Source organism: Oncorhynchus kisutch, linkage group LG9 (genome assembly GCF_002021735.2).
Source record: "Oncorhynchus kisutch isolate 150728-3 linkage group LG9, Okis_V2, whole genome shotgun sequence".
Taxonomy (NCBI): domain Eukaryota; kingdom Metazoa; phylum Chordata; class Actinopteri; order Salmoniformes; family Salmonidae; genus Oncorhynchus; species Oncorhynchus kisutch.
This window is the reverse complement of record NC_034182.2, coordinates 1,804,756-1,828,469: the sequence shown is the minus strand read 5'-3', so window position 1 is coordinate 1,828,469 and position 23,714 is coordinate 1,804,756. Positions and strand designations below refer to the sequence as shown.

Below are 23,714 nucleotides of genomic sequence, written 5' to 3'. Positions count from 1 at the left end.
TACAGCCTGTATTATCTACAGCTTGTATTATCTACAGCCTGTATTATCTACAGCCTGTATTATCTACAGCTTGTATTATCTACAGCCTGTATTATCTACAGCCTGTATTATCTACAGCCTGTATTATCTACAGCTTGTATTATCTACAGCTGTATTATCTACAGCCTGTATTATGTACAGCCTGTATTATCTACAGCCTGTATTATCTACAGCTTGTATTATCTACAGCCTGTATTATCTACAGCCTGTATTATCTACAGCCTGTATTATCTACAGCCTGTATTATCTACAGCTTGTATTATCTACAGCCTGTATTATCTACAGCCTGTATTATCTACAGCTTGTATTATCTACAGCCTGTATTATGTACAGCCTGTATTATCTACAGCTTGTATTATATACAGCCTGTATTATCTACAGCTTGTATTATCTACAGCCTGTATTATCTACAGCCTGTATTATCTACAGCCTGTATTATCTACAGCTTGTATGATCTACAGCCTGTATTATCTACAGCTTGTATGATCTACAGCCTGTATTATCTACAGCTTGTATGATCTACAGCCTGTATTATCTACAGCCTGTATTATCTACAGCTTGTATTATCTACAGCTTGTATGATCTACAGCCTGTATTATCTACAGCTTGTATGATCTACAGCCTGTATTATCTACAGCTTGTATTATCTACAGCTTGTATGATCTACAGCCTGTATTATCTACAGCCTGTATTATCTACAGCCTGTATTATCTACAGCTTGTATGATCTACAGCCTGTATTATCTACAGCCTGTATTATCTACAGCCTGTATTATCTACAGCTTGTATGATCTACAGCCTGTATTATCTACAGCCTGTATTATCTACAGCTTGTATGATCTACAGCCTGCATTATCTACAACCTGTATTATCTACAGCTTGTATGATCTACAGCCTGTATTATCTACAGCCTGTATTATCTACAGCTTGTATGATCTACAGCCTGCATTATCTACAGCCTGTATTATCTACAGCCTGTATTATCTACAGCCTGCATTATCTACAGCCTGCATTATCTACAGCCTGTATTATCTACAGCCTGTATTATCTACAGCCTGTATTATCTACAGCCTGTATTATCTACAGCCGGTATTATCTACAGCCTGTATTGAACAGAAGTGAACATCTACTCCTTTTCTCTCTCTTTTCCCTCCATCTCCCATAGATTAAGACATTTCTTCTTTGACCCTTTGGCAGTACCATTTCCTTTTTTGGAAAGAGCACTACTGGAGAATGGAACTTTATATTATTCCAATGAGGGAAAAATAATTTGTGGCTAACGTCCATCTTTCAGCGTATTGTTCTCTCTCGACCTGGACAGATGGGAAAATGTGGCCCCTGGGCTCAACCCTGGGCCTCGCCTCTAAAGACCCATGTCTTACTTTTCTAATACAGAGCTAACCAAACTATACTGTACAAGTTAGTCCAAACAAACGAGACTTAAACATCAACGACTCCATGCCACAACATGTTTAGGTTGAGGTTGTGGAGAGCACTAGGGGTGGACTAGGAAAACAAGTCCTGTCCATCCTCCAACTCATAATCCCTTCCTCTCCACTCTGTTCTCCAACTCATAATCCATTCCTCTCCACTCTGTTCTCCAACTCATAATCCCTTCCTCTCCACTCTGTTCTCCAACTCATAATCCCTTCCTCTCCACTCTGTTCTTCAACTCATAATCCCTTCCTCTCCACTCTGTTCTCCAACTCATAATCCCTTTCTCTCCACCCTGTTCTCCAACTCATAATCCCTTCCTCTCCACTCTGTTCTCCAACTCATAATCCCTTCCTCTCCACTCTGTTCTCCAACTCATAATCCCTTCCTCTCCACTCTGTTCTCCAACTCATAATCCCTTCCTCTCCACTCTGTTCTCCAACTCATAATCCCTTCCTCTCCACTCTGTTCTCCAACTCATAATCCATTCCTCTCCACTCTGTTCTCCAACTCATAATCCCTTCCTCTCCACTCTGTTCTCCAACTCATAATCCCTTCCTCTCCACTCCATTCTCCAACTCATAATCCCTTCCTCTCCACTCTGTTCTCTAACTCATAATCCCTTCCTCTCCACTCTGTTCTCCAACTCATAATCCATTCCTCTCCACTCTGTTCTCCAACTCATAATCCCTTCCTCTCCACTCCATTCTCCAACTCATAATCCCTTCCTCTCCACTCTGTTCTCCAACTCATAATCCCTTCCTCTCCACTCTGTTCTCTAACTCATAATCCCTTCCTCTCCACTCTGTTCTCCAACTCTAGTTCAGCCCTGTAAAAAAAACTCCCTCTGTGTTGGAGGATGTTGGCTATTAGCTGGGAGTTTTGCGGTGTCTTGCAGGGAAGCCATCAGTCAGATCTCTCTGTGGTAGAGGAAGCTGTACTGTTAGTAGATTAATAAGGCTTTGGGTTGCCAGGTACTGCTTTTTCTTTGCCTCTTTCTTTGACTTCAAAGCAGGTCCTCCCTTTAATTTTGGTTGCCCCGGGCGATTTGGGTCTACAGCGCTTCCATCAAAGCAGAGTGGTCACGAGGTGGGCCGAAACGGTGCGTTAACGTTGATGTGAAACAGATCAGCAGTACAACAAGTTAAATAAACAATTTCAGATCGATTTGTTTCAGTCTAAAATGCCCTGGGTGGGTTCATTCTGGCTTGAACTGCTGCAAGTGAACTGTCATGGCTTGAGGCAATACAAAGAAATCCCTGTTGTTGTTGTTGTGTTTTTATTTCACTTGTAGGATCTCCAAGTGCCAGAGGGAGAGCACAAAAGAGAAAGCAATGCATTAAAGTGCTACAACTGAAGAAAAGGACACTGGTAAACTTAATGGGTTTTCCACCAGGGCCAGTTACTGACAAGAGAGGAGAGAAACCTCTCCAGGGACTTCACATCAAAGAAACCTCTTCTCTTTCTCTCTATTCCTCTGCCCACAACACCTCTGAATGCATGTAAAGCCATAAACAAACACACTGGACAGTTTGATGTAAGGGAAAACCACATGTACAACCACAAGCCAACTAACTGACAAAACAGCTCACTTGCTCAAGTGCCTTGAGGGGTAAAAACCTAAAATCCGCTAGCCAAGGGATCAACCAATAAAGTCAAGGAAAGATAACATGGTATCCTCTTTTGGATAAACAGGGTAGGGTTTTCTCATACATTGGCATGGGAGTGAAGTGCTAGCATCAACAGTAGCACCACACCCCCTCCCTATAGCTGGTGCTGTCTTCATCATTCTGTAGGCTATCACATGGTCATGGTATGGGAATGATTAGCTATGGTCTCTCCTCCCTAAGCCAGTCCTGTTGTGAGACTAAGACCTGGCCACGCATCCAGTTTAGAGGGAGCGAGCACACACACACACACACACACACACACACACACACACACACACACACACACACACACACACACACACACACACACACACACACACACACACACACACACACACACACACACACACACACACACACACACACACACACACACACACACACTACCCCTACACCCACAGAAAGCAAGTTTGCAATATCATGCACAAACGCATGACTTTCATGATATGCCTGCATGTCTCATGTCGTACATTCTAATTGAATGTATGTGCAAAAGCATTGAAATGAACAACCCGTTCATGACCAGTTCAACCACAAAACCACTGCACACAGAGTCTGGCGACAGAGTTAAGGAATGAAGGAACATCAAAAGAGCATCCACATCACAGAACCTACCAAGCCATTAGAAAACCTCAAACCACAAGCACAGCATCACCATTTTACTAACCAAGTCTGCACGTTTGGGACCCCCGAAACACAATAGCCCCAATTCCAAATCCCTTTTAACAACTCCCCTCACAATCCCCCTGTCTTCCCACACTCCCCAGGCCTATAATCCAGTCTTTCCCAAGTTTCCCCCCCAAGATCCATCCCCTCTATCTACCAGTGTGTTATCCTACCTGTGCTCTTTAGAACCGTGGGAGAGAGAGAGAGAGAGTTAGAGTGCGCAGAGGTCAGATGGTCTTCCTTCCAAATATCCAGTTGGGGCTATAGGCTGAATCACTGTGAGCCTTCTGCACTGTGCTGCAAGGGGCCGAGCGATAATTGCACTGAGAGCGCGCACAGCCAAGACCAAGCAGGTGTGCTCTGTCACGGCCGAAGGGGAGGAGGAAGGGGCTGAGAGAGGAAGAGAGAGAGGGAGGGAGCTCTGTTAAATTGAGATACTTGGTGGAGAGATCTTGCCCCAGCAAAAGAGAGAGAGAGAGAGAGAGAGAGAGAGAGAGAGAGAGAGAGAGCGATCCAAAAACAGCTGGAAATAGAGGGAGAGAAAAGAGAGGAAAATAAAAAAATGAACAGCCACAGAGCGATGGAGACAAGAAGAGGAGAGTGGAGGGAAAAAAGGAGGGAGAGAAATGGAGGGAGAGAGAGAGGCAGAGTTAAGGCAATAAGCAGTGACTAGGCTGGCAGGCTCCCATTCAGTACCATCTGGTAATGATAGGTCCTCCAGTGCTCAGTTCAAAAACGCCAGCTACTCTCTGCCTTTCTCTCACTAATGTTCTTTCTTTCATTTTTCTCCCTCTCCCTCTCTCTTTACTTTGGTGAAATTCAAACTAATTTAACACAGCCGACTACCCCTCTGCCTTTGTTAAATCCCACACAAGCATTCAGTCCCCCCTCCGCCTTCACCCCCATCTCTTGATTGGGTCGGTTTACTTATTTACACTTAACCAAAAGGGACAAGGGGACCGTTCCAAATAGGAGGAAGAGGAGGGGGATCTTAGTTCTTAGTTCTTCCCATCCCCTGGTTACCCTCCATGTGTCATATCTACTTTAGGTCTATAATTTCCCCCTCCGGCTGGGCTCAGGGTTGGTCTGTCTGACGAACATGTCACCCTAACCACCCTGGTGTGTGTGTTATTTTAGTCCAAAGGCTAATGTGAAGGATGTAATACTCTTTAAATAGTTCAGATTACTGCCCCAGACCTGTGAGGTGCAGTCGGAGCTGAGCACTTTAGAGCTCTGCGTCGCTTGAGCTGGCTCTGCATAGTTACACTTGGGTTTCACGTACAACAAAGACTGCAAGACAGAGGGAGAGCTTTCAAGAATACTTTCTACAGTACAGAGATGAGTACACAGTGAAATATGACTAAGACATAATGAATGCATTTAAAGACATGCAGGTTGTTGTAAACAGCCTACAGCTGGTATGAATGCGTTATGGGTGTGATAGATAAGGCATTACAAATTCATAATGCTTTATACAGCTTTGGTTCATGGAACATTTTCACAAGCATCATTACAGAAATTGCCACGACTCCCGCCGAAGTTGGCTCCCCTGCCTGCTCGGGCGGTGCTCGGCGGTCATCGTCACCGGCCTACTAGTCGCCACCGATCCCTTTTTCCTTTTCTATTAGTTTAGTCTTATTAGTTGTACCTGTTCCTATTTGTGTTTTCTTGATTTTCTAGCCTATTGAAGCTTGTTTGGCCCGCTCTTGTTTGTGCAGGATTATTTTGTGTTCAGGTTTAGTCTTGGCTGTGGTTTTGTGCTCCGGACCGGTTTACCCTGTGTTTTGGGTTGGTCAGTGTTCTTCGCCCTGTGTTTGGGCATGACCGTTTGTGCCGGAATAAATAGCCTATTTTTCTTGAACCCTCTGCTCTTTGCACCGGACTCCTACCTTCCACTCCTATTCCACACGCGCCGCACACGTGTCTCTGGTGTGTAAGGTACTTGGGCGACTGCTGGAGCATGACCTGTACGTCAAGGCTAAGAAATGTGTGTTCTCCAAAGAAGCCGTTTCCTTCCTGGGTTATCGCATTTCCACCTCTGGGGTGGTGATGGAGTGTGACCATGTTACAGCCGTACGTAATTGGCCAACTCCGTACACGGTAAAAGAGGTGCAGTGGTTTTCAGGGTTTGCCAATTACTACCAGAGGTTTATCCGGGGTTTTGGTCAGGTGGCTGCTCTCATTACCTCACTGCTGAAGGGAGGACCGGCGCGCTGGCGCTGGTCAGCAGAGGTCGGGCAGAGCTTTCAGTCTTCTGAAGGAGCTGTTCACCAATGCACCCGTGTTGGTGCATCCGGATCCCTCTTTAGCGTTCATAGTGGAGGTGGACACGTCCGAGGCTGGGGTAGGAGCCGTGCTATCACAGCGCTCGGGCGCGCCACCAAAGCTCCACCCTTGTGCTTTTTTTTGGAAGAATCTCGGTCCGGCGGAGCGAAACTATGACGTAGTCATAGGCTCTGAAGGTGTGGAGACATTGGCTTGAGGGGGCTAAGCACCCTTTCCTCATCTGGACTGACCATCGTAATCTCGAGTATATCCGGGCAGCGAGGAGACTGAATCCGCGTCAGGCTAGATGGGCCATGTTCTTTACCCGGTTCCGTTTCACCATCTCATACCGGCCAGGCTCCCAAAACACGAAGGCCGACGCGCTGTCCCGCCTATATGATACCGAGGAGCGGTCCATTGAGCCGACCCCCATCCTTCCACCTTCAAGTCTCATGGCACTGATGGTATGGGAGGTGGACGCGGAGATCGAGAGGGCATCACGGTTGGAGCCTGCACCCCCTCAGTGTCCAGCAGGAGCTCAGTTCGTGCCGTGGGGTGTCCGTGATAGGTTCATTCGTTGGGCCCATACTCACCCCTCCTCGGGTCATCCTGGCATCGAGCGGACAGTGCAGAGTCTTAGGGGGAGGTACTGGTGGCCCACGTTGGCAAAGGACGTAAGGTCTTATGTCTCCTCCTGCTCAGTGTGTGTTCAGAGCAAGGCTCCCCGACACCTGCCTAGAGGGAAGTTACAGCCCCTCCCCGTTCCGCAATGGCCGTGGTCACACATGTCGGTGGACTTCCTCACCGACCTTCCCCCGTCCCAGGGAAGTACTACGATCCTGGTTGTTGTGGATCGGTTTTCTAAGTCCTGCCGTCTCATCCCGTTGCCTGGTCTCACTATGGCCCTGCAGACTGCGGAGGCTCTGTTTACCCATGTCTTCCGGCACTACGGGGTGCCTGAGGACATCATTTCTGATCTGGGTTCCCAGTTCACATCCAGAGTTTGGAGGGCGTTTATGGAGAGGCTGGGGGTCTCGGTCAACCTGACCTTGGGTTTCCACCCCGAGGTCAGGTTGGGCAGGTGGAGCGAGTAAACCAGGATGTGGGTAGGTTTCTGAGGTCGTATTGCCGGGACCGGCCTGGTGAGTGGGCGAGGTATGTTCCATGGGCAGAGCTCGCTCAGAACTCCCTTTGCCACTCCTCGACTAACATGTCTCCCTTCCAGTGTGTGTTGGGCTACCAGCCGGTCCTGGCTCCATGGCATCAGAGCCAGACCGAAGCTCCTGCGGTGGAGGAATGGGTGCAGCGCTCAAGGGACACCTGGAGAGCCGTCCAGGAATCATTGAGACTGGCTGGTGGATGACAGAAGAAGAGCGTTGACCAGCACCGCAGTGAGGCCCCCGTGTTCGCACCGGGGACCGGGTCTAGCTCTCGACCCGATACCTGCCCCACCGCCTGCCCTGCCGGAAGCTGGGGCCGCAGTGTGTGGGGCCATTTAAAGTCCTGAGGAGGATAAAGGAGGTCTGTTATAGGTTACAACTTCCTACTTATTATCGTATTAACCCCTCGTTTCATATGTCTCTCCTCAGGCCAGTGGTGGCTGGTCCCCTGCAGGAAGGTGAGGTGCCAGAGGTCCCTCCGCCCCCTCTGGACATCGAGGGGTCCCCGGCATACACAGTACGTGCCATTCTGGACTCGAGATGCCGGATGAGGGGCCTACAGTACCTCGTGGACTGGGAGGGGTATGGTCCGGAGGAGAGGTGCTGGGTACCGGTGGGGGACATTTTGGACCCTTCACTTCTTAGGGACTTCCACCGACTCCACCCAGATCGCCTGGCACCTCGCCCCCCGGGTCACCCTCGAGGCCGGCGGCGCGGTGTGGGAGCCGCGCGTCAGGGGGGGTACTGTCACGACTCCCGCCGAAGTTGGCTCCCCTGCCTGTTCGGGCGGTGCTCGGCGGTTGTCGTCAACGGCCTACTAGCCGCCACCGATCTCTTTTTCCTTTTCTGTTAGTTTAGTCTTATTAGTTGCACCTGTTCCTATTTGTGTTTTCTTGATTTTCTAGCCTATTGAAGCTTGTTTGGCCCGCTCTTGTTTGTGAAGGATTATTTTGTGTTCAGGTTTAGTGTTGGCTGTGGTTTTGTGCTCCGGACCGGTTTACCCTGTGTTTTGGGTTGGTCAGTGTTCTTCGCCCTGTGTTTGGGCATGACCGTTTGTGCCGGAATAAATAGCCTATTTTTCTTGAACCCTGTGCTCTCTGCACCTGACTCCTACCTTCCACTCCTATTCACCCGTGACAGAAATGATGGTACTGGATCAGTTAATGCTAATTGGAGGAAACATTGCTTCCACCCGTCCAGTCATTTCATTGGACGCTGTGTGGCGGGGAAAAGCTAGAAGGATGCATTGAAGGAGGCATACTGTACATTTAACAAGGACTTATAAATTAATGATATGCACCTATTGATTCTTGAAGAACATAACTTAGAAAGGCCTCATTGACCTTAGTTCAACTGTTGTACCTCATCAGAACCCAAAATATAAGCTTGTTTAACTCAAATGTTTGTAAACAAAGTAAATGTAAACAAACACTATATAGCCTTATTGTTTCAACTGTGGATTGCCCCTTTAAGGCCTGGGGACAGGCAAAGCTTTGCAAAGTTCATGCTAGCTACTGATCTAAAGCCATAGTGTTAATGGTATATAGACCAACGATGACCAGAGTCAATTAATTCTACTAGCTCCATAAAGCATACATGAATGGTGACGTATCCAGACTCCCACTCTGAGAAGTACACTGTATCAATAGCCATGAATTATCTCAACAGTGTTGAATTATTTCAACAACACATGCTGCAGAGATCTCAGAGTGTGGGCATATGGTCGTTGATGAATGATTGTGTAGAGGGTAGAAACAGAGAGCAGATCTGATGAATGATAGAACAAGGAACATCTACAAAGGACTCCCTTCCTGCATTCAGCCTCCACCCAATGTATGCTAGCATTAGATGCTCTCTCTCTCTCTCTCTCTCTCTCTCTCTCTCTCTCTCTCACTCAGCCTATCATGCATGGCTCAGATCAAAGGGATCTGGTAAAATGGTTGAACTTTAGCTAGTAAGACTTTGTCTCTAATGGGAAGTACAGCATTCCAGCCGCATCCCATCTCAGTTATCCTTCTCCAAGCTAAGGAAAGAAGGACCACCCACATAGACATTGGTCATGACCAAGGTATCAGTACGACTGTCTTAAATCACTCAGAAACCAACCCAACAAACTGAACCCTAAAAACACCCATTCTCAAAATACAAAAGCAGGTAACATTGAAAAGGTATTTTTACTTGTTGAGTTAAACGACTTGTTAAATGTTTGTCATTGTACTGTCTTTGATTCAGATTCTGGTCGAGTTTCTTACTTTTTTGTAGGGTCAGGAAAGGTTCAACTGAAATACAGGGACAGTTTTTCAAAAGTGATCTTTCTGGATTTCGCCTATCGGATAGGATTAAATGCATAGAAATAGAATGAATAGAACGGAGGAATCATTGACTTGAATGAGGACTCCAGTTCTATTCATTCTTTCTCTATGCATTTAATCATATCTAGGGGGAGGAGGGGACAAGGGAGTCAGACAGAGAAAAAGAAGGGTGGGTCATGGTCTTTGGCACTGTGTGGTGGTCTTGGATGAAGCCTCGGGGTAGAGGGCCACGAATACAAACACTGAGATCATACCTTGTGTGAAAAGGGGTGTGGAGGGGAGAGGAATGGAGGGGAGGGGGGTGATGGAGGGGAAGAGAGTGAGTGGAAAGGAAAGGGGAGTGGGGATGGAAAGGAAAGGTGGATGGGAAAGAGGAGTGGTGGATGGTGAGAGAGGGAGGAGGGGCAGAGAGATATGGGGAGAGGAAAGAAGAGGAGAGAACTGTAAACATGTCATTATTTTTGACCTTCAGTGAAACAGCTCAGTTCACATGTCCTCCAGACGGTCTGAAAGTCAGGCCTTTAAAAATGACTGAGTGGATCAAGAAAGGTTCTATACCTGTAATCTCTAATATAGGTGTTGTACTGGGATCATCAGGGGTTGTCACAAAAGTCTTTGTTTTTTGTCAACCTACAGCTTCTCACTATCAAACCCCAGGGATAACCCCAGGGATAAACCCAGGGATAACCCCAGGGATAACGTTTGGTTGGACAGTAGAGATCCCTAATCCTCTCAGGTGTCAACTTCAACGTTCCATTATCTACTTTTTTCTGTGTGTGTGTGTGTGTGTGTGACCAGGCAAGTAAGGTTTTGCCCGAGGTCGACTTGTCCTCGCTCCACAGCACACAGATAGGCCTAAACATAGCTCTAAATGGTTTGGAAAAGCACTCGGGGCTAAATGAACACAGTCTCCACCTCTCTTTCCATTACTCAGCATTCTCCCTCCATCTCTCACATTTCTCCCTCCCCCTTCCTTTTATCTTTCTGTCTCTCAATCTCTCCCTCGTTACCCTTCCCCTCCCTCCCTCCCTCCCTCCCTCCCTCCCTCCCTCCCTCCCTCCCTCCCTCCCTCCCTCCCTCCCTCCCTCCCTCCCTCCCTCGTATTTTCCCTGCTTCTTCCCTTCTTTGTCCCTGTCCCACCCTCTTCCCGTATAAAATAACACTGTTTCCACGCCAGCTTGCCATGACACTGCGAGGCTGTTGCCTCCGTCAAGCCCAGACTCCCTTCAGCCTCAATCCTCATCCCAGCCTTCTTGATTAGAACAGAGCAGGGCTGGAAACTGACTCACTGCAACATGGTTACCCTCTCTGGGTAAAATCATTTACCACAGCAGAAATATGACAAGATACTATTAAAATAATATATATTAAAGATGATTGTGGTGTCTCTTGAGAGGCTACTGTCTGATGGTGGGAAACAACCTTAGGCAAGAAGGAGGTGGAGTTCAAAATGGAGGCTGGATGGGGTATCAAAACAGGGTAGGAGGATTGGCTTTGTGAAGACTACCTGTCGTAACTTTTTCTCTGTAACAATTGTTTTAATTAATCGCTTTGATCTTTAAGTGAATCATTTAAATTAATACTATATTGATATCCTGACACCTGCGTGCCCTGAAGGACCTGCTGTGAAACCCATATCACACCTCAAAAATCACTAAATGGGTATGATATAACTGTGATAAGGGATAAATATCACACAGGAAGAAAGAGATGTCCTCTTTCAGCAGAACTTTATAGGGTGTTTGGGGTATGATGAATGTGGATGCTGTGTTTCTCAGATGGTATGGTTACAGCACTGACAGCGCAACGATGATTAACTGACATTACGATAATTACGATTGCACGACTTTACAGAACAAGGGCCCTTCCGGGGATTGGCTGAGGCAATAAATCTTGGTGAGATCATTGTGTCCCTATGAAGGTGGTTTAGTGACCTCTGACATTTCGTGGTCAACTACGCAACAGGCTCTCAGTAGCTAACGGGAGTGACATGACGTTTCATTCAGAGTGAATAAAAGAAACGCATGATGTGGCCAGGTTTACACTGCCAGTAAAGAGTGGTGGTCTTTGAATGACTGCATCTCTGGGTGACACATTTACATTTGACACTTTAGTCATTCAGCAAAAGCTCTTATGCAGAGCGACTTACAATAGTGAGTGCATACATTTTCAGACTTTAAAAAAAATACAAAGACAAATAATTTCTAATGGACTCCACAGAGCAAGGGCTTCAAACTGGTTTCCAGTTTCTCTACTGTTCTCATCCTTTCAAGGTAACTGGGAGCTTTTGGTTGAAAAACTCAACAGTGGATTGATTTAGGTCTTTATACATCCTTGTTCATGTGAATAATCGCTATAGATACCAACAATCATCCTGTATTAGAATGGGGTGTTTGCAGTACACATGCTACAGTACTAAGTGACTAACAATGAGACCCAAGCAGAGTTTTCAGAATTGCAACAGAAGCTCCTTTCAGAAATACCATCTTGGACTTGTTAAGCATTATAACAGGAGTAGTGCAGAGGAGCTCTGTCAGACTCATCTTTAGACCCAGAGAAAGTCTACTGTGACAGGCTAAACAGACAAAAGATGGACTCTGCAAGCCAATGGCAGGAGCTGTAACAGCAATGACAGTCCATCGGAAAAAGAGAACAATCAAGTTCTGAGCCAAAAGTACTGTGGGAAGTGACCTTTTTTGGGCCAATAGGAGTGGCGCTGCGCGGCACAGCATTCGTATGCTAATTACCCCGGAGGAATCCCGTCCCATTGGGTTCGTAACTAGAGTAAACCTCCTGAGTCGTGTACACACACAGACAAGCATAAGCACACACACACTGTCCCTGGCAGTGCACTAACTGCTGGCATCGATGGCTACTTTTCACGGACGAGGAGGCGAGAGTGCCGAATTCACAGTCTGATAAACCATTATGGTGAAATAAAACGCACCAGCTATGTCATTAGTGGCCTAGTGAAAGCTGCTCACTGGAATGTCTGGGTTTTGAAGGCCATGCCGTTCTCATTAAAACGCATTAATTGTCCTGGATGTTCATACACACATAACGACAGCCCCGGGAACTTGACCCAGAGAAAGTTTCATCGATGAATATCCTTGTAAAATGGATGGTGTTGTTATCTTGGTGAGAGTTGAATTGTATTGGCAACTAAGTAATAATAGAGAATGGAAGACATGCTGACGTCGTCTACAGTACGTCTTGAATAAACATCATTTAAATATTCTTGTATGTTCACATACATGAATATAGAACGATGGGCTTGACCACAAAAATGTTTCAATAATAAGTATCACTGTGAAATGGAGGCCACTGTTACCTTGACATACTAGCCACTTAACTTCTCAAGTATAGATTCACAATCTGTATTCATACACAAGGAAAGTGTTTGTCAGTTGTGCATTAGGTTTTTACACAAAGGGCCTTTCAGAGAGACCAGCCTGGCATTCTGCCTCTCCTCTCTCAATCTCTGGCCCCACACAGCGTTGAAACACGCAGGCATGGAAACACTCGCTTGGAGCAAGTGCTGTTGTGGTATTAACTTGTCCATTCAATGTACGACGGAACTTCTACTCGCCATGGCAACAGGCTTTCGAAGTGAACGAGGGGGGAACACTACTTCTCGATTGGCCATGCTTACCTCACCCCCTCTAATAACGAGGAGAAAAACGAGGAGGATAACACAGCTGCTTGGCTAGAGAGGTGCTAGCTGAGGCATTGTTTGTGAGGGAATGAGTTTGGGGGAGTATTACTTTAAATGCACCTCTCCTTGAGCTAGCTTACAAATAGCTCATCATGCCTCAATTAAAGGTGTTACACAGGATTTATTCGAATTTTTACATTGTAATTTCAGAAAATGTCAATAATATATCTGGCGCTAACAGTGCAATGATAGTGTTTCACAGTATTACTTTACCCACCAGTGTTGTGATTGGCTGTGATATTCGCCTGTTGATTTCTCCCTCCAAAGCAGCATCTGTTGTCAAACTGTGAAAGCCGTTCTGACTTTGTGACTGTGTTATCTAGTGGACTGTTCTGTCAATTTGAATAGTGTAGGGAATCTTTGTAACATCTAAATCACTGTGAAATATCTTTTCAATAACAAAAAATATTGTTTTTACAGCTGTTTGAAGCTGGTGCACCACCAACTTCAAACAGCACTTTTGGTAGACCAGAGTGGGCAAAAAGATATTTCACAGCAATTTAGATGGTACAATGATTCCCTACACAGTTCAATGCTTCTCTTCTCACAAAAACTGAAATTGAGGGAATAATGTAGAATTTTAGCAACCAGGAAATTAATGATTTCCACGAAATAACACAACCACAAAGTCAGAAAAGCTTTCTCAGTTTGACAACGGATGCCGCTCAGGTGGAAGAAATCAGTAGGCGAATATCACAGCCAATCACAACACTGGCTGGTAAGTGATAATGTGAAACACTATCCTCCCACTATTAGCTCCAGATGTATTATGGACGTGTTCTGAAATTACAATGCTAAAATTCAACAACAAAATATCCTGTGAGTAGCACTTTAAAGTTGAAGATTCTTAATTAACTTGACCATAAAGGTTTTCATTGCAAAATCCACAAAAGCTCCTCTCCTCGAGGTAGCTTATAATGGCTCATTATGACAGGGCTCCTGACTTCAACATGAACTGTCTTGACTTCTTGGCAAAATTTGTACACTTCTATTCATACATATATATGACATCTGCTGTGTTGCAATGGTAGGAGTTTATGATGTAGGGACAAAACACCCATTAAAACTCAAAATGGATCTGATTAAAGAACTTGGTCAAAGAAACATCTCAGAAGAAATCAATCAATTCCCAGATCTCTCAGCTCCGCACAAACCTCTTGGGACATGCTACTGGCAACTTCCGACCACTGTAAACAAGTTCCTTTTCTAATCAGCCTTTCTTTTACAGGCAATCTGTACAAAACAATAATGGGCATTAATATGGAGTTGGTCCCCCCTTTGCTGCTATTAACAGCCTTCACTTCTCTGGGAAGGCTTTCCACTCGATGTTGGAACATTGCTGTGGGGACTTGCTTCCATTCAGCCACAAGAGCATTAGTAAGGTCGCGCACTGATGTTGGTTGATTAGGCCTGGCTCGCAGTCTGCGTTCCAATTCATTCCAAAGGTGTTTGATGGGGTTGACGTCAGGCCTTTGTGAAGGCCAGTCAAGTTCTTCCACACCGATCTTGTCAAAACATTTCTGGATGGACCTTGCATTGTGCACAGGGGCATGGGCCTTCCCCAAACTGTTGCCACAAAGTTGGAAGCACAGAATCATCTAGAATGTCATTGTATGCTGTAGCATTAAGATTTGCCTTCACTGGAACTAAGAGCCTATGCCAAACCATGAAAATTAGCCCCAGACCATTATTTCTCCTACACCAAACTTTCAAGTTGACACTACGCATTCGGGCAGGTAGCGTTCTCCTGACATCTGCCAAACCCAGATTTGTCCTTCGGACTGCCAGAGGGTGAAGCATGATTCATCACTCCAGAGAAGGTTTTTCCACTGCTCCGTAGTGAGTGTTGCAACTGAGGACGATTTTTACGTGCTACACGCTTCAGCACTCTGCGGTTCCGTTCTGTGAGCTTGTGTGGCCTACCACTTTGCGGCTGAGAAGTTGTTTCTCCTGGACGTTTCCACTTCATAATAACAGCACTTACAGTTGACCGGGGCAGAAATTATGACGACTGACTTGTTGGCATCCTATGACAGTGCCACGTTGAAAGTCACTGAGCTCTTCAGTAAGGCCATTCTACTGCCAACATTTTGTCTCTGCGGCCAATAGGAAGGCCTCTAAAAGTGTTGATCGGATATGGCGCTGTTGGCCATTCCATCTACCAATGACCCCCCCACGCTAACACTGCTAAGCTCCCAGTCTTGCAGATATTACACAGGCCTTATACCTCTCTAACTGCGGTGGAATAACATATGTAATAACAGATTAATAAGGCAGTAAGTACAGTAAGCTTTATTGGATATATTGTTGCTCTATGCTTGGAGAGCAGCATTAACACTTGTTAGTACTGTAACTGTGTATATGTGTGACTGATACAATGTTGTTCCATAATTCTATGGACACTTCACTTTGTCTCGAAACACGCTACACTATATGGCAAATAAAATGTGCTTTCTCCTCATCTTAAGTAGTCATTACTCTGTAACACTCCTTTACTATAGTATGAGTACAAATGTGTTGGGTGCACAATCTGCTCTCAAGTCGAGTCTGTTTTTGATTTCCTGGGTCGAAACAGAGCCAGTAGCCAGACAGCAGTCTCTCTGCCAAAGAGGCAGACTCAACACTCCCAGAACCATTTGGAATTATAAAATGAGTTTATAGTATCGCCAGAGCTTCAGAGTGCCAAACTCTATAACAAAAAGTGCATTCAGACATATCGATATTTTCCCTGTGTCTCATAATGAGATGTCATGGTTACCAAAATGAAGTCTTAAGTTTACAAAAAGAAACATGACCTGTATCAATGTTTGCTCAACCTATAGCCTACAGCATGTGATCATGACCTCACACTATAGATCTACAGAAGAACACAGTTATGCCTGTTATACAGTTACAGTAGTCATTACTGGTCCTCATCACATTCATCCAATAATAGGCCAAAACCAGATAGGAGACTGGAATGAATAGAAGACCTCGCCTCCCAGACCGTGCTCGACAGTAACAAGCATCACTGTGGTCGATGGTCCAACAACAAGACATTAATCAGTGGCCTATTTCCTCTTCAGGAGGGATAGGAAGAGGAATGCGGGTTGTTTTGAGGGATTCACAACATCTGGGTTGGAGGTAGTAGGAGAGGTGTAACCATGGGAGGACGGATTCGGTGAACCAGAGAGACAAGAGAGTGCTTTGGCGCTGTACAGCGAAGCGTCCTGCGAGCTTTTAGGAACTCGGGCCACGTGTGATAAATATTAGTTTGTGCTCCTACTACAGAACATCGGTTGGCCATGTTTGATGCATTCCTCCTGGCTAGTCCTCCAGAGGCCATTGCTCTGCATGAACCGCACACTGTTTGATGCATTCCTCCTGGCTAGTCCTCCAGAGGCCATTGCTCTGCATGAACCGCACACTGTTTGATTACATTGAATCACGTTCAAGGAATGCCTGCGTTTTTATTAACACAACTTGTATTCTATCTAATCATGTATGTTGTTTGAAAGATAATCCACATTTTAAGTCAATCGTTTTTGTTTTTGCACTTACTGCTTTTTGCATTTTGCAATGATTGCTAACATACATTTTTGTTTTAAACCTCGCTAATACATTTTGTATCATGAAGACTACAGAGACATATTCCACAGTTATACTTATTTGTTACATCTTCATTCATTCTGCCTATTGAACCAGTGATTTCTCCAATGTCAGCAGAAACCAGACTTGGAACAGACTCCAGTGCTAATGAAGCTAGCTAAATCAACGGCATCATTCATATGTGAGTTGCATTAATCCCTTATGAAGCCGTACGTGCTGTGAGATGCTGTGACCCATAGTCAGCACTTTCTGGGGGGTGTGGAATCTGCCTGGGCTGCTCTAATCATGACCAGGCTTGAAGAGCTGGCAAGGAGGAAGGCTGTGATCCGTGTCAGTCAAAATGTGCTTAAATGGAATGCAATGCACAAGCTAGCCCACAACCCCATGCACTGAGCTAAAGGAGCATCTGTTCCAAATCTGTTCATTGATGATATCAGGTACCGAGCCTATATCATCAATCTGGTATCTGATATTTAATGCTCGTAGATAAGGGGTCCAATATGGTACAACACTGGCTTGGTGTCACATGCATTTCACTTAACCCACATTAACATCTGCTAAATATGTGTATGCGACCAACACATTTTATTTGATTTGAGATGTAGGCTTGGTTGGGGATTTTGATTTGATTTGATATGTAGGCTTGGTTGGGGATTGGATTACCATTTCCAGAGGCTGATAAATACAACATGCTACTTCAGACTGGGTTAGGGGGAAAGGGTTTGGCAAATGTATTCCCAGGTGTGTCTTCAGAACTAGTGTTCCTACCTTTAGCTATGAGAAAGAGGCATGAGGGGGTGGGGTGAAGTATCAGGGGTGTGGATAGAGAAGGGTTCTTTGGACCAGTCTTTAAACACCCAGCCATCAGAAGACACTGGATGGGTAAATAAACACACAGGTTACATCTATGCAGTGGATTCAATAGTGGTGATTTAAGTCATGTAGTGGTAAATAAACTGGACATAATGGATAAGGAGCTGAAACTACTGGAGTCACTGTTAATTCAATATCATGGCCATTGAGTTTATTTCCGTCAGAGGATTTCCAAGAGAGCCTGTCTGTAATATTGTTTAGCAGTGCTCTAAGTTAGCCTTCAACAAGTGGTAAGCCAGGTATTTCCTCAATGGTGGTCGGTCCTATGTAAGAAGCAAAGGGTCACTTGCCACATCATCATGAAGTGACACTTCGCTTCTTGAAAGTCCAATATCTTGAAAACTTGACTGCTGACATGCAAAACATTTTGGGATCATTTTGGGATTATATTAACAGTGGACAATATACACTACTCAAAAAAATAAAGGGAACACTAAAATAACACATCCTAGATCTGAATGAATGAAATATTCTTATTAAATACTTTTTTCTTTACATAGTTGAATGTTCTGACAACAAAATCACACAAAAATGATCAATGGAAATGAAATGTATCAACCCATGGAGGTCTGGATTTGGAGTCACACTCAAAATTAAAGTGGAAAACCACACTACAGGCTGATCCAACTTTGATGTAATGTCCTTAAAACAAGTCAAAATTAGGCTCAGTAGTGTGTGTGGCCTCCACGTGCCTGTATGACCTCCCTACAACGCCTGGGCATGCTCCTGATGAGGTGGCGGATGGTCTCCTGAGGGATCTCCTCCCAGACCTGGACTAAAGCATTCGCCAACTCCTGGACAGTCTGTGGTGCAACGTGGCGTTGGTGGATGGAGCGAGACATGATGTCCCAGATGTGCTCAATTGGATTCAGGTCTGGGGAACGGGCGGGCCAGTCCATAGCATCAATGCCTTCCTCTTGCAGGAACTGCTGACACACTCCAGACACATGAGGTCTAGCATTGTCTTGCATTAGGAGGAACCCAGGGCCAACCGCACCAGCATATGGTCTCACAAGGGGTCTGAGGATCTCATCTCAGTACCTAATGGCAGTCAGGCTACCTCTGGCGAGCACATGGAGGGCTGTGCGGCCCCCCAAAGAAATGCCACCCCACACCATGACTGACCCACCGCCAAACCGGTCATGCTGGAGGATGTTGCAGGCAGCAGAACGTTCTCCACGGCATCTCCAGACTCTGTCACGTCTGTCACATGTGCTCAGTGTGAACCTGCTTTCATCTGTGAAGAGCACCGGGCGCCAGTGGCAAATTTACCAATCTTGGTGTTCTCTGGCAAATGCCAAACGTCCTGCAAGGTGTTGGGCTGTAAGCACAACCCCCCACCTGTGGACGTCGGGCCCTCATACCACCCTCATGGAGTCTGTTTCTGACCGGTTGAACATGCACATTTGTGGCCTGCTGGAGGTCATTTTGCAGGGCTCTGGCAGTGCTCCTCCTGCTCCTCCTTGCACAAAGGCGGAGGTAGCGGTCCTGCTGCTGAGTTGTTGCCCTCCTACGGCCTCCTCCACGTATCCTGATGTACTGGCCTGTCTCCTGGTAGCGCCTCCATGCTCTGGACACTACGCTGACAGACACAGCAAACCTTCTTGCCACAGCTCGCATTGATGTGCCATCCTGGATGAGCTGCACTACCTGAGCCACTTGTGTGGGTTGTAGACTCCGTCTCATGCTACCATTAGAGTGAAAGCACCGCCAGTATTCAAAAGTGACCAAAACATCAGCCAGGAAGTATAGGAACTGAGAAGTGGTCTGTGGTCACCACCTGCAGAACCACTCCTTTATTGGGGGTGTCTTGCTAATTGCCTATAATGTCCACCTGTTGTCTATCCCATTTGCACAACAGCATGTGAAATGTATTGTCAATCAGTGTTGCTTCCTAAGTGGACAGTTTGATTTCACAGAAGTGTGATTAACTTGGAGTTACATTGTGTTGTTTAAGTGTTCCCTTTATATTTTTGAGCAGTGTATATATACTACCGTTCAAAAGTTTGGGGTCATGTCACGCCCTGACCATAGAGAGCTTTGTATGTCTCTATTTTGGTTTGGTCAGGGTGTGATTTGGGTGGGCATTCTATGTCCCTTTTTCTATGATTTGTATTTCTGTGTGTTTGGCCGGGTGTGGTTCTCAATCAGAGGCAGCTGTCTATCATTGTCTCTGATTGACAACCATACGTAGGTAGCCTTTTCCCCACCTGTATTTGTGGGTAGTTGTCCATGTATAGTTGCCTGTGAGCACTACGTTGGTTGGACATTTTCGGTTTGATGTTTATTGTTTTGTTGGTGACATCTTATTATAAAGAAGTATGTACGCTCACAACGCTGAGCTTTGGTCCACTGTTTCCACCTTAGACGATCGTGACAGGTCACTTAGAAATGTCCTTGTTTTTGAAAGAAAAGCAAATTTTTTTGTACATTAAAATAACATCAAATTGATCAGAAATACAGTATAGACATTGTTAATGTTGTAAATGACTATTGAAGCTGGAAACGGCAGATTTTTTATTAAATATCTACATAGGCGTACAGTGAACCAATATCAGCCACCATCACTCCTGTGTTCCAATGGTACATTGTGTTAGCTAATTCAAGTTTATCATAAAAGGCTAATTGATCATTAAAAACCCTTTTGCAATTATGTTAGCACAGCTAACATAATTGTCCTGTTGTCCTGATTAAAGAAGCAATAAAACTGGCCTTCTTTAGACTAGTTGAGTATCTGGAGCTTCAGCATTTGTGGGTTCGATTACAGGCTCAAAAATGTCCAGAAACAATCATTTCTTCTGAAACTCATCAGTGTATTCTTGTTCTGAGAAATGACGGTTATCCATGCGAGAAATTGTCAAGAAATTGAAGATCTCGTACAACCCTGTGTACTACTCCCTTCACAGAACAACACAAACTGGCTCTAACCAGAATAGTTTTAGGAGTGGGAGGCCCCGGTGCACAACTGAGCAAGAGGACAATTACATTAGAGTGTCTAGTTTGAGAAACAGATACCTCATAAGTCCTCAACTGGCAGCATCATTAAATAGTACCCGCAAAACACCAGTCTCAACGTCAACAGTGAAAAGGCAACTCCGGGATGCTGGTTTTCTAGGCAGAGTTGCAAAAATAAATAAATAAAATAATATCTCATATCTCAGACTGGCCAATAAAAATAAAATATTAATATGGGCAAAAGAACACAGAAGCTGGACAGAGGATGATTGGAAAAAAGTGTTGCGGACAGACGAATCTAAGTTTGAGGTGTTCGGATCACAAAGAAGAATATTCGTGAGATGCAGAAAAAATGTAAAGATGCTGGAGGAGTGCTTGATGCCATCTGTCATGCATGGTGGAGGCAATGTGATGGTCTGGGGATGCTTTGGTGGTGATAAAGTGGGAGATTTGTACAGGGTAAAAGGGATCTTGAAGAAGGAAGGCTATCACTCCATTTTGCAACGCCATGCCATACCCTGTGGACGGAGTGTAATTGGAGCCAATTTCATCCTACAACAGGACAATGACCCAAATTACAGCTCCAAACTAAGCAAGAACTATTTAGGGAAGAAGCAGTCAGCTGGTATCTTGTCTATAATGGAGTGGCCAGCACAGTCACCGGATATCAACCCTATTGAGCTGTTGTGGGAGCAGTGTGACCGTATGGTACGTAAAAAGTGCTCATCAAGCCAATCCAACTTGTGGGAGATTCTTCAGGGAGCATGGGGTGAAATCTCTTCAGATTACCTCAACAAATTGACAACTAGAATGCCAGAGGTCTGAAAGGCTGTAATTGCTGCAAATGGAGGATTCTTTGATGAAAGTAAAGATTGAAGGACACAATTATTATTTAAATTAAAAATCATTATTTATATCATTTATATCATTATTATTTACCTTGTCAACATCTTGACTATATTTCCTATTCATTTTGCAACGCATTTCATGTATGTTTTCATGGAAAACAAGGACATTTCTAAGTGACCCCAAATTTTTGAATGGTAGTGTATATAATTTATATACACAGTACACCTACACATTCAAGGGTTTTTCTTTGTTTGTTACTATATTCTACATTATTAAATAACACATATGGATCATGTAATAACCAAAAAAGTGTTAAACAAACTTCTTCAAAGTAGCCACCCTTTGCCTTGATGATAGCTTTGCAAAATCTTGACATTCTCTCAACCGGCTTCATGAGGAATGTTTTTCCAACAGCCTTGAAGGAGTTCCCACATATGCTGAGCACTTGTTGGCTGCTTTTCTTTCACTCTGCGATCCAACTCATCCCAAACCATCTCAATTAGGTTGATGTGGGGTGACTCTGGAGGCCAGGTCATGAGCCTGTGTTGGGTCATTGTCCTGTTGAATAACAAATGATAGCGCAAACCAGATGGGATGACGTATCGCTGCAGAATGCTTTGGTAGCCATGCTGATTAAGTGTGCCTTGAATTCTAAATAAATCACTGACAGTGTCACCAGCAAAGCACCCCACACCTCCTCATCCATTCTTCACTGTGGGAACCACACATGCTGAAATCATCCGTTCACCTACTCTGCATCTCACAAAGTCACAAATTTGGACTCATCAGACTGTCCTCCTTTTCTTATTGGTATCCTTTAGTTGTGGTTTCTTTGAAGCAATTCAACCATGAAGACCTGATTCACACAGTCTCCTCTAAACAGTTGATGTTGAGATGTTGATATTGTCTGTTACTTGAACTCCGTGAAGCATTTATTTGGGCTGCAAATCTGAGGTGCAGTTAGCTCTAATGAACGTATCCTTTGCAGCAGAGGTAACTCTGGGTCTTACTTTCCTGTGGTCGGTTCATCATATCGCTTGATGGTTTTTGCGACTGCACTTGAAGAAACTTTCAAAGTTCTTGAAATGTTCATGTCTTAAAGCAATGATGGACTGTCTTTTCTCTTTGCTTATTTGAGCTGTTCTTGGCATAATATGGTATTTTACCAAATAGGGCTACATTCTGTATACCACCCTTTCCTTGTCACAACACAACTGTTTGGCTCAAATGTGTTAAGATGGAAAGAAATCCATAAATTAACTTTTAACAAGGAACACCTGTTAATTGAAATGCATTCCAGGTGACTACCACATGAAGCTCGTTGAGAGAATGCCAAGAGTGTGCAAAGCTGTCATCAAGGAAAAGGATGGTTACAAATATAAAATATATTTTGATTTGTTTAACACTTTTTTGGTTATTTCATAGTTTTGATGTCTTCACTATTATTCTACAATGTAGAAAATAGTAAAAAATGAAGTGTCCAAACTTTTGGCTGGTACTGTATATAGTTTGAGTGGATTTTTCCTTTAAGTGTTAACTAAAACTCCCAGGTCTCTCCCAGGAGGGATGGGGTAACTACAAAAGAACCCAGTCTCTACTCACCTTGGCTCCCTAATCAACCACAGCTGTGCTTTGTTAGTTTCACCAATAACACCAGGTGCTCTACTCCCAACACAACACAAAATGGCCGCCCACCATCCTCCATGGAAAATCCCTCACAGGAAGTGGGGGGAGCAGTCAGGGAGGGTGAAAATGGGACAATAACACAAGTAATTTATAGTGGTACTGTAGGTTTGAGGTCAGTTACCAAACTAAGGTATTTGTTTCTCCCAGTCACAATATCTCCCCTTGAACTCATTGGAGTCTCTTTGTCATTGTGCTTTTATGCAACTTCATGATATTCTCACCAAAGAGAGTTGATGAAGTATGGGAAAAAAAGGGAGACAGAGACAACCAACATATTCTGAGGATTTGGATTGTACTATCCTCCAAACTAAACAATGGTGAAATGTATTTCAGTATAATGATTCCACAAAAATTACAGAGAATAACATTACTTGGAGAGCGCTACTAAATTCCTGACAGTGCCAGAAGTCTTCAGGAAGAATATAAATTCTACAAATCACCACGGAAAGGCTCATGTTACAATTTCAGTCAACCGTGTTAAAAAAAGCATACACATATTTGTT

General features: G+C 44.7%; 1 protein-coding gene across 2 annotated transcripts in view; it reads right to left on the bottom strand.

The window, feature by feature from the left end:
- Positions 1-4,728, bottom strand: part of LOC109878563 (decorin) — a 30,145-nt gene extending 25,417 nt beyond the window's left edge. The window contains exons 1-2 of one of the 2 annotated variants that reach the window (XM_031831444.1): positions 4,505-4,728; positions 3,982-4,198 (exon numbers count right to left, since the gene is read on the bottom strand). The gene's annotated coding sequence lies outside the window, so the exon portion shown is untranslated. The remainder of the gene's footprint in view (positions 1-3,981; positions 4,199-4,504) is intronic. The other variant, XM_031831445.1, reaches the window with a different exon arrangement.
- Positions 4,729-23,714: the final 18,986 nt, after the last annotated feature.